This window comes from Triturus cristatus, chromosome 7 (assembly GCF_964204655.1).
Source record: "Triturus cristatus chromosome 7, aTriCri1.1, whole genome shotgun sequence".
Taxonomy (NCBI): Eukaryota; Metazoa; Chordata; class Amphibia; order Caudata; family Salamandridae; genus Triturus; species Triturus cristatus.
This window is the reverse complement of record NC_140590.1, coordinates 17,265,172-17,277,899: the sequence shown is the minus strand read 5'-3', so window position 1 is coordinate 17,277,899 and position 12,728 is coordinate 17,265,172. Positions and strand designations below refer to the sequence as shown.

Here is a 12,728-nt window from a genome sequence, read left to right as displayed (position 1 = left end):
GCTCGAGAGGTCTAGGAGGATGAGGGCTGCTGTTTCTCCCCGGTTGAGGAGAGAGCAGATGTCATCTGTGCTGGCGAGGAGGGCGGTCGAGGTGCTGTGGTTGCTTTGGAAGTCAGATTGAGAGGAGTCCAGGACGTGATTGGCTTAGATGAACTCGGAGAGCTGGGCGTTGATGGCCTTCTCGATTACCTTGGCTGGGAAGGGGAGCAGGGAGATGGGTCTGAAATTCTTGAGGTCTGTCTGGTCGGTAGACGGTTTCTTCAGCAGGGAGTTGATCTTGGCATGTTTCCAGTCATCGGTGAAGGTGGCGGCCTCGATGGAGCAGTTGTTCGGAGTGGTAATAGTGACCACGCCAGACATGGTTATGTTAGAGGCCTCCAATGGGAGATTACTAGCAGTGACTATGTGAGTGCATAAGGCAAGGTTGTCAGCAGTAATATGAAAATGGTGTTATCATGTTATCAATACATGGCAACCATAGCTGCAATGCCCCTGGCATCATGGTTATAATGTGTGTATTATGTCCCCCCAATGCCTCATGATTTATCCTGCAAATATCAGCTTTAACTATATTTTGTAAATTCCTCCATTTGTCTACAAACGTCAGCTAAGCGTATGAGTTCTGAAAATACACACGTTTCAGTGTCAAATACATGTTTTTCAATTTTGGGATACATATATTAATTCAACCAAGCATAAGCGTCTTCTTTAGGAGGCTGAGGTGCACCGAGCGAGCTGCTCACAGATAGGTGGTGAGCTACCAGTAGCTCATGAGCTACTCATTGGAGAAGCCTGGGCTAAAGTCTCCCTTTCGATTACTGACTACTTCTCCTCAGTGTACAAAGAGAGCGTAATGCTCAGGCAATAATCACTTCCTTTTCCTCTTTCTCGATTGGGAGAGTACAGCACCAAACCCTTAGCCACTAGCATCAGTAGTAACAAATGTGTCTGTTCTGGGATCATATCTCTGTAAATCAGGTGCTTTACTAATTGTGTTCTCCATGTGTTCAAATGAGGTTTGATGGTTAATAGACCACTCAAATACAGATTATTTTTAAAAAAAGATCTTAACTGACAAGTTTGACTAGAATTATTTTTTATCTAATTTACAATAGGATTCTGCCATGGAAAGAAAATACCTAAGATCGCCATTGGACTGAGGTGAAGGTGGGTTCTCAATGGCCTTAACCAATTCAGCGTTGTGCCAATCATGCATGTGTATTTCGTGTCCAAGATACTCTTTGTTCAGAAGAATTACATTTTCTGATCTTAGCTGTGAGAATTTTGTTTCAAAATTACCATCATCGTCATCAAGCTGGCCTCATGTTCTTTTTTATTCTTTTTAATGTCATCTTGGAAAGAGATCACCCCTGGCATATCACCAAATAATACGCCATCCAGGCCATTCCATACGGCATGGTATGGAATTGATAACACCCAAACGGTTTGATGATGCAGCCAATGCTAGACTCTCAGGGGCAGATTTACAACCCCCTGCGCCACCAGTATGTCACTTTTTGTGACGTAACCGTGGTGCATGTTACTGCTCCATATTTACAAGGACCGGAAAAGCCACCCTGCGTGGCTCTTCCTGTCCTTGTCAATACGGCCCCTTTACACGCAGCACTTTGCGTGAAAGGGACGTTCCATGGGTATTGCTGTGGGTGTTCCCACGCAACACCCATGGAACCAGACACATCTCCAGATTTACGATTCCTCGTAAATCTGGAAATGCGTGTGAATGCTACGCCATCCTAGAGGTGGCGCAGCGAGGCGCAATGAGGAGAAATGTTTTCATTTCTCCTTGTTTTTTCCTCTTTCAATGTGTGCTGCATTCTACTGCACGCATTGAAAGAGCAAAATGCCTGTAGTGATTGTTTTTATGCAGAATGGTGCCCCTTCCTGCACAAAAACAATCTCCCCCTGACGCAGGCATCCTTGCACCATGGTGCAAGGGCACCTGCGCTGGTGCATGGCAGGAGTTTGTGCGCCAGCTCAGGGGGAGGCACAGAGATGCAACATATTCTTGTAAATTTGTTGCATTCCTGTGCTCTGAAAGTGCTGCAGCGTGGCGCAGCCAAAGGGCTTGCGGTGCCGCGCTACGGCACTTTCATGTAGATCTGCCCCTCAGAGTGTGAAGCAATCTATGGATATGCTGAGGATAAATCTATCATAGAGAACCACTTCGCATTTATGGTAAAAGATAACATCTCATTAATCCTGTATAATGGAAATAGATCTATGTTTCTTTCACTACTAAGACTGACACATAACTGGACCTTTCCCTTGACACATTGTTGGACCATCAACAGAGAAATCAACTCAGGCGCTTCAGTTGGTTCTATAATTCTGGCTTCCTGTAACCTCTTAAGTTTATGTCTTAGCTCGTCCTTTACAATAAATTCCATACTGTATGCATTCTAGCTTTAGCATCTGATTTCAAAATAATTTTGTGGTTGAAGCCTCTTAACTTTCCAATTTTCTTTTCGAATACACTGAGAAGTTTCTGCACAACCCAATACTAAGGCATTTTACGCAGCACGGTTATGCAACACAGGAAGACAGACTGTCAGTTGTGTACCTCTACCCCAAGGGCACTGCCATTCATTTAACCAATGTAACACATCATCGGAAAAATCAACAACAAGGACACCATGTAGGTCTCCAAACTAATACTGTAATGTGCGCACCACACTACATTACAATAAAAAGAGAGAGGCACCACTGTAAACACCAGAGTAACATTGAAACAACCCCTAGGTCCATCACAGAGAGATGCTCCACTGTAAACACCAGAGTAACATTAAAACAACACCGGAGTAACATCAAAACAACACAAGAGTAACATTAAAACAACCTCTAGTTCCATCACAGAGAGATGCACCACTGTAAACACCTGAGTAACATTAGAACAACACCAGAGTAACATCAAAACAACACAAGAGTAACATTAAAACAACACCAGAGTAACATCAAAACAACACAAGAGTAACATTAAAACAACCTCTAGTTCCATCACAGAGAGATGCTCCACTGTAAACACCAGAGTATCATTGAAAAAACCTCTAGGTCCATCGCAGAGAGATGCACCACTGTGAAAACACCAGAGTAACATTAAAACAACCTCTAGGACCATCGCAGAGAGATGCTCCACTGTAACCACTAGAGTATCATTAAAAAAACCTCTAGGACCATCGCAGAGAGATGCTCCACTGTAACCACTAGAGTAACATTGAAACAACCTCTAGGTCCATCGCAGAGAGATGCACCACTGTAAACACCAGAGTAACATTAAAACAACACCAGAGTAACATTAAAACAACCTCTAGGTCCATCGCAGAGAGATGCTTCACTGTAAATACCAGAGTAACATTAAAACAACCTCTAGGTCCATCGCAGAGAGATACTCCACTGTAACCACTAGAGTAACATTGAAACAACCTCTAGGTCCATCGCAGAGAGATGCACCACTGTAAACACCAGAGTAACATTAAAACAACACCAGAGTAACATTAAAACAACCTCTTGGTCCATCGCAGAGAGATGCACCACTGTAAACACCAGAGTAACATTAGAACAAGCTCTAGGTCCATCGCAGGGAGATGCTCCACTGTAAACACCAGAGTAACATTAAAACAACACCAGAGTAACATTGAAACAACCTCTAGGTCCATCACAGAGAGATGCACCACTGTAAACACCAGAGTAACATTAGAACAACCTCTAGGTCCATCGCAGAGAGATGCTCCACTGTAAACACCAGAGTAACATTAAATCAACATAAGAGTAACTTTAAAACAACACCTGAGTAACATTAGAACAACCTCTAGGTCCATCGCAGAGAGATGCACCACTGTAAACACCAGAGTAACATTAGAACAACCTCTAGGTCCGGCACAGGGAGATGCACCACTGTAAACACCAGAGTAACATTAAATCAACACCAGAGTAACATTAAAACAACACCAGAGTAACATTAAAACAACCTCTAGGTTCATCGCAGAGAGATGCTCCACTGTAAACACCAGAGTAACATTAAAACAACCTCTAGGTACATCACAGAGAGATGCACCACTGTAAACAGCTGAGTATCATTAAAACAACCTCTAGGTCCATCGCAGAGAGATGCTCCACTGTAAACAACAGAGTAACATTAAATCAAAACCAGAGTAACATTAAAACAACCTCTAGGTTCATCGCAGAGAGATGCTCCACTGTAAACACCAGAGTAACATTATATCAACACCAGAGTAACATTAAAACAACACCAGAGTAACATTAAAACAACCTCTAGGTCCATCGCAGAGAGATGCATCACTGTAAACACCAGAGTAACATTAAAACAACACCAGAGTAACATTAAAACAACACCAGAGTAACATTAAAACAACCTCTAGGTCCATCGCAGGGAGATGCACCACTGTAAACACCAGAGTAACATTATATCAATACCAGAGTAACATTAAAACAACACCAGAGTAACATTAAAACAACCTCTAGGTCCATAGTAGAGAGATGCACCACTGTAAACACCTGAGTATCATTAAAATAACCTCTAGGTCCGTCGCAGAGAGATGCTCCACTGTAAACACCAGAGTAACATTATATCAACACCAGAGTAACATTAAAACAACACCAGAGTAACATTAAAACAACCTCTAGGTCCATCGCAGAGAGATGCATCACTGTAAACACCAGAGTAACATTAAAACAACACCAGAGTAACATTAAAACAACACCAGAGTAACATTAAAACAACCTCTAGGTCCATCGCAGGGAGATGCACCACTGTAAACACCAGAGTAACATTATATCAATACCAGAGTAACATTAAAACAACACCAGAGTAACATTAAAACAACCTCTAGGTCCATAGTAGAGAGATGCACCACTGTAAACACCTGAGTATCATTAAAATAACCTCTAGGTCCGTCGCAGAGAGATGCTCCACTGTAAACACCAGAGTAACATTAATTCAACACCAGAGTAACATTAAAACAACACCATAGTAACATTAAAAAAACCTCTGGGCCATCGCAGAGAGATGCTCCTCTGTAAACACCAGAGTAACATTAAATCAACACCAGAGTAACATTAAAACAACCTCTAGGTCCGGCACAGGGAGATGCACCACTGTAAACACCAGAGTAACATTAAATCAACACCAGAGTAACATTAAAACAACACCAGAGTAACATTAAAACAACACCAGAGTAACATTAAAACAACCTCTAGGTCCATCGCAGAGAGATGCACCACTGTAAACACCTGAGTATCATTAAAACAACTTCTAGGTCCATCGCAGAGAGATGCTCCACTGTAAACACCAGAGTAACATTGAAACAACCTCTAGGTCCATCGCAGAGAGATGCACCACTGTAAACACCAGAGTAACATTAAATCAACACCAGAGTAACATTAAAACAACCTCTAGGTCTGGCACAGGGAGATGCACCACTGTAAACACCAGAGTAACATTATATCAACACCAGAGTAACATTAAAACAACACCAGAGTAACATTAAAACAACCTCTAGGTCCATCGCAGAGAGATGCACCACTGTAAACACCAGAGTAACATTAAAACAACCTCTAGGTCCATCGCATAGAGCTGCACCACTGTAAACACCAGAGTAACATTAATTCAACACCAGAGTAACATTAAAACAACACCAGAGTATCATTAAAACAACCTCTAGGTCCATCGCAGAGAGATGCTCCACTGTAAACACCAGAGTAACATTAAATCAATACCAGAATAACATTAAATCAACACCAGAGTAACATTAAAACAACCTCTACGTCCGGCACAGGGAGATGCACCACTGTAAATACCAGAGTAACATTAAATCAACACCAGAGAAACTTTAAAACAACACCAGAGTAACATTAAAACAACCTAGAGGTCCATCGCAGAGAGATGCTCCACTGTAAACACCAGAGTAACATTGAAACAACCTCTAGGTCCATCGCAGAGAGATGCACCACTGTAAACACCAGAGTAACATTAAATCAACACCAGAGTAACATTAAAACAACACCAGAGTAACATTAAAACAACACCAGAGTAACATTAAAACAACCTATAGGTCCATCGCAGACAGATGCTCCACTGTAAACACCAGAGTAACATTAAAACAACCTCTAGGTCCATCACAGAGAGATGCACCACTGTAAACACCAGAGTAACATTAAAACAACCTCTAGGTCCATCACAGAGAGATGCACCACTGTAAACACCAGAGTAACATTAAATCAACACCAGAGTAACATTAAAACAACACCAGAGTAACATTAAAACAACCTCTAGGTACATCGCAGAGAGATGCACCACTGTAAACACCTGAGTATCATTAAAACAACTTCTAGGTCCATCGCAGAGAGATGCTCCACTGTAAACACCAGAGTAACATTGAAACAACCTCTAGGTCCATCGCAGAGACATGCTCCACTGTAAACACCAGAGTAACATTGAAACAACCTCTCGGTCCATCGCAGAGAGATGCACCACTGTACAGACCAGAGTAACATTAAATCAACACCAGAGTAACATTAAAACAAAACCAGAGTAACATTAAAACAACCTCTAGGTCCGGCACAGGGAGATGCTCCACTGTAAACACCAAAGTAAAATCATTAAAACAACACCGGAGTAACATTAAAACAACCTCTAGGTCCATCGCAGAGAGATGCACCACTGTAAACACCAGAGTAACATTAAATCAACACCAGAGTAACATTAAAACAACACCAGAGTAACATTAAAACAACCTCTAGGTCCATCGCATAGAGCTGCACCACTGAAAACACCAGAGTAACATTAATTCAACACCAGAGTAACATTAAAACAACACCAGAGTATCATTAAAACAACCTCTAGGTCCATCGCAGAGAGATGCACCACTGTAAACACCAGAGTAACATTAAAACAACCTATAGGTCCATCGCAGACAGATGCTCCACTGTAAACACCAGAGTAACATTAAAACAACCTCTAGGTCCATCACAGAGAGATGCACCACTGTAAACACCAGAGTAACATTAAAACAACCTCTAGGTCCATCACAGAGAGATGCACCACTGTAAACACCAGAGTAACATTAAATCAACCCCAGAGTAACATTAAAACAACACCAGAGTAACATTAAAACAACCTCTAGGTACATCGCAGAGAGATGCACCACTGTAAACACCTGAGTATCATTAAAACAACTTCTAGGTCCATCGCAGAGAGATGCTCCACTGTAAACACCAGAGTAACATTGAAACAACCTCTAGGTCCATCGCAGAGACATGCTCCACTGTAAACACCAGAGTAACATTGAAACAACCTCTCGGTCCATCGCAGAGAGATGCACCACTGTACAGACCAGAGTAACATTAAATCAACACCAGAGTAACATTAAAACAAAACCAGAGTAACATTAAAACAACCTCTAGGTCCGGCACAGGGAGATGCTCCACTGTAAACACCAAAGTAAAATCATTAAAACAACACCGGAGTAACATTAAAACAACCTCTAGGTCCATCGCAGAGAGATGCACCACTGTAAACACCAGAGTAACATTAAATCAACACCAGAGTAACATTAAAACAACACCAGAGTAACATTAAAACAACCTCTAGGTCCATCGCATAGAGCTGCACCACTGAAAACACCAGAGTAACATTAATTCAACACCAGAGTAACATTAAAACAACACCAGAGTATCATTAAAACAACCTCTAGGTCCATCGCAGAGAGATGCACCACTGTAAACACCAGAGTAACATTAGAACAACCTCTAGGTCCATCGCAGGGAGATGCTCCACTGTAAACACCAGAGTAACATTAAAACAACACCAGAGTAACATTGAAACAATCTCTAGGTCCATCACAGAGAAATGCACCACTGTAAACAGCAGAGTAACATTAGAACAACCTCTAGGTCCATCGCAGAGAGATGCACCACTGTAAACACCAGAGTAACATTAAAACAACACCAGAGTAACATTAAAACAACATCTAGGTCCATCGCAGAGAGATGCACCACTGTAAACACCAGAGTAACATTAAAACAACCTCTAGGTCCATCGCAGAGAGATGCTCCACTGTAAACAACAGAGTAACATTAAATCAACACCAGAGTAACCGTAAAACAACACCAGTGTAACATTAAAACAACCTCTAGGTCCATCGCAGACAGATGCACTACTGTAAACACCAGAGTAACATTAAATCAACACCAGAGTAACATTAAAACAACCTCTAGGTCCATCGCAGAGAGATGCTCCACTGTAAACACCAGAGTAACAATAAATCAACACCAGAGTAACATTAAAACTACACCAGCGTAACATTAAAACAACCTCTAGGTCCATCGCAGAGAGATGCACCACTGTAAACACCAGATTAACATTAGAACAACCTCTAGGTACATCGCAGAGAGATGCTCCACTGTAAATACCAGAGTAACATTAAATCAACACCAGAGTAACATTAAAACAACACCAGTGTAACATTAAAACAACCTCTAGGTCCATCGCAGAGAGATGCACCACTGTAAACACCAGATTAACATTAGAACAACCTCTAGTTCCATCGCAGAGAGATGCTCCACTGTAAACACCAGAGTAACATTAAATCAACACCAGAGTAACATTAAAACAACCTCTAGGTCCGGCACAGGGAGATGCACCACTGTAAACACCAGAGTAACATTAAATCAACACCAGAGTATCATTAAAACAACACCAGAGTAACATTAAAACAACACCAGAGTAACATTAAAACAACCTCTAGGTTCATCGCGGAGAGATGCTCCACTGTAAACACCAGAGTAACATTAAAACAACCTCTAGGTACATCACAGAGAGATGCACCACTGTAAACAGCTGAGTATCATTAAAACAACCTCTAGGTCCATCGCAGAGAGATGCTCCACTGTAAACACCAGAGTAACATTAAATCAACACCAGAGTAACATTAAAACAACCTCTAGGTTCATCGCAGAGAGATGCTCCACTGTAAACACCAGAGTAACATTATATCAACACCAGAGTAACATTAAAACAACACCAGAGTAACATTAAAACAACCTCTAGGTCCATCGCAGAGAGATGCATCACTGTAAACACCAGAGTAACATTAAAACAACACCAGAGTAACATTAAAACAACACCAGAGTAACATTAAAACAACCTCTAGGTCCATCGCAGAGAGATGCACCACTGTAAACACCAGAGTAACATTATATCAACACCAGAGTAACATTAAAACAACACCAGAGTAACATTAAAACAACCTCTAGGTCCATAGTAGAGAGATGCACCACTGTAAACACCTGAGTATCATTAAAATAACCTCTAGGTCCGTCGCAGAGAGATGCTCCACTGTAAACACCAGAGTAACATTAATTCAACACCAGAGTAACATTAAAACAACACCATAGTAACATTAAAACAACCTCTGGGCCATCGCAGAGAGATGCTCCTCTGTAAACACCAGAGTAACATTAAATCAACACCAGAGTAACATTAAAACAACCTCTAGGTCCGGCACAGGGAGATGCACCACTGTAAACACCAGAGTAACATTAAATCAACACCAGAGTAACATTAAAACAACACCAGAGTAACATTAAAACAACACCAGAGTAACATTAAAACAACCTCTAGGTCCATCGCAGAGAGATGCACCACTGTAAACACCTGAGTATCATTAAAACAACTTCTAGGTCCATCGCAGAGAGATGCTCCACTGTAAACACCAGAGTAACATTAAATCAACACCAGAGTAACATTAAAACAACCTCTAGGTCCGGCACAGGGAGATGCACCACTGTAAACACCAGAGTAACATTAAAACAACCTCTAGGTACATCACAGAGAGATGCACCACTGTAAACAGCTGAGTATCATTAAAACAACCTCTAGGTCCATCGCAGAGAGATGCTCCACTGTAAACACCAGAGTAACATTAAATCAACACCAGAGTAACATTAAAACAACCTCTAGGTTCATCGCAGAGAGATGCTCCACTGTAAACACCAGAGTAACATTATATCAACACCAGAGTAACATTAAAACAACACCAGAGTAACATTAAAACAACCTCTAGGTCCATCGCAGAGAGATGCATCACTGTAAACACCAGAGTAACATTAAAACAACACCAGAGTAACATTAAAACAACACCAGAGTAACATTAAAACAACCTCTAGGTCCATCGCAGAGAGATGCACCACTGTAAACACCAGAGTAACATTATATCAACACCAGAGTAACATTAAAACAACACCAGAGTAACATTAAAACAACCTCTAGGTCCATAGTAGAGAGATGCACCACTGTAAACACCTGAGTATCATTAAAATAACCTCTAGGTCCGTCGCAGAGAGATGCTCCACTGTAAACACCAGAGTAACATTAATTCAACACCAGAGTAACATTAAAACAACACCATAGTAACATTAAAACAACCTCTGGGCCATCGCAGAGAGATGCTCCTCTGTAAACACCAGAGTAACATTAAATCAACACCAGAGTAACATTAAAACAACCTCTAGGTCCGGCACAGGGAGATGCACCACTGTAAACACCAGAGTAACATTAAATCAACACCAGAGTAACATTAAAACAACACCAGAGTAACATTAAAACAACACCAGAGTAACATTAAAACAACCTCTAGGTCCATCGCAGAGAGATGCACCACTGTAAACACCTGAGTATCATTAAAACAACTTCTAGGTCCATCGCAGAGAGATGCTCCACTGTAAACACCAGAGTAACATTAAAACAACCTCTAGGTCCATCGCATAGAGCTGCACCACTGTAAACACCAGAGTAACATTAATTCAACACCAGAGTAACATTAAAACAACACCAGAGTATCATTAAAACAACCTCTAGGTCCATCGCAGAGAGATGCTCCACTGTAAACACCAGAGTAACATTAAATCAATACCAGAATAACATTAAATCAACACCAGAGTAACATTAAAACAACCTCTACGTCCGGCACAGGGAGATGCACCACTGTAAATACCAGAGTAACATTAAATCAACACCAGAGAAACTTTAAAACAACACCAGAGTAACATTAAAACAACCTAGAGGTCCATCGCAGAGAGATGCTCCACTGTAAACAGCAGAGTAACATTGAAACAACCTCTAGGTCCATCGCAGAGAGATGCACCACTGTAAACACCAGAGTAACATTAAATCAACACCAGAGTAACATTAAAACAACACCAGAGTAACATTAAAACAACACCAGAGTAACATTAAAACAACCTATAGGTCCATCGCAGAGAGATGCTCCACTGTAAACACCAGAGTAACATTAAAACAACCTCTTGGTCCATCACAGAGAGATGCACCACTGTAAACACCAGAGTAACATTAAAACAACCTCTAGGTCCATCACAGAGAGATGCACCACTGTAAACACCAGAGTAACATTAAATCAACACCAGAGTAACATTAAAACAACACCAGAGTAACATTAAAACAACCTCTAGGTACATCGCAGAGAGATGCACCACTGTAAACACCTGAGTATCATTAAAACAACTTCTAGGTCCATCGCAGAGAGATGCTCCACTGTAAACACCAGAGTAACATTGAAACAACCTCTAGGTCCATCGCAGAGACATGCTCCACTGTAAACACCAGAGTAACATTGAAACAACCTCTCGGTCCATCACAGAGAGATGCACCACTGTACAGACCAGAGTAACATTAAATCAACACCAGAGTAACATTAAAACAACACCAGAGTAACATTAAAACAACCTCTAGGTCCGGCACAGGGAGATGCTCCACTGTAAACACCAAAGTAAAATCATTAAAACAACACCGGAGTAACATTAAAACAACCTCTAGGTCCATCACAGAGAGATGCTCCACTGTAAACACCAGAGTAACATTAAAACAACCTCTAGGTCCATCGCAGAGAGATGCACCACTGTAAACACCAGAGTAACATTAAATCAACTCCAGAGTAACATTAAAACAACACCAGAGTAACATTAAAACAACCTCTAGGTCCATCGCATAGAGCTGCACCACTGAAAACACCAGAGTAACATTAATTCAACACCAGAGTAACATTAAAACAACACCAGAGTATCATTAAAACAACCTCTAGGTCCATCGCAGAGAGATGCACCACTGTAAACACCAAAGTAACATTAAATCAATACCAGAATAACATTAAATCAACACCAGAGTAACATTAAAACAACCTCTACGTCCGGCACAGGGAGATGCACCACTGTAAACACCAGAGTAACATTAAATCAACACCAGAGTAACATTAAAACAACACCAGAGTAACATTAAAACAACCTCTAGGTCCATCGCAGAGAGATGCACCACTGTAAACACCAGAGTAACATTAAAACAACCTCTAGGTCCATCGCATAGAGCTGCACCACTGTAAACACCAGAGTAACATTAATTCAACACCAGAGTAACATTAAAACAACACCAGAGTATCATTAAAACAACCTCTAGGTCCATCGCAGAGAGATGCTCCACTGTAAACACCAGAGTAACATTAAATCAATACCAGAATAACATTAAATCAACACCAGAGTAACATTAAAACAACCTCTACGTCCGGCACAGGGAGATGCACCACTGTAAATACCAGAGTAACATTAAATCAACACCAGAGAAACTTTAAAACAACACCAGAGTAACATTAAAACAACCTAGAGGTCCATCGCAGAGAGATGCT

The 12,728-nt window shown here is 41.2% G+C and overlaps 1 protein-coding gene across 1 annotated transcript in view; it reads left to right on the top strand.

Annotated features, from left to right (window-relative positions):
- Positions 1–12,728, top strand: part of LOC146808697 (von Willebrand factor A domain-containing protein 7-like) — a 459,434-nt gene that overhangs the window by 193,630 nt on the left and 253,076 nt on the right. The window contains exon 2 of the mRNA XM_085615510.1: positions 1,116–1,167. The gene's annotated coding sequence lies outside the window, so the exon portion shown is untranslated. The remainder of the gene's footprint in view (positions 1–1,115; positions 1,168–12,728) is intronic.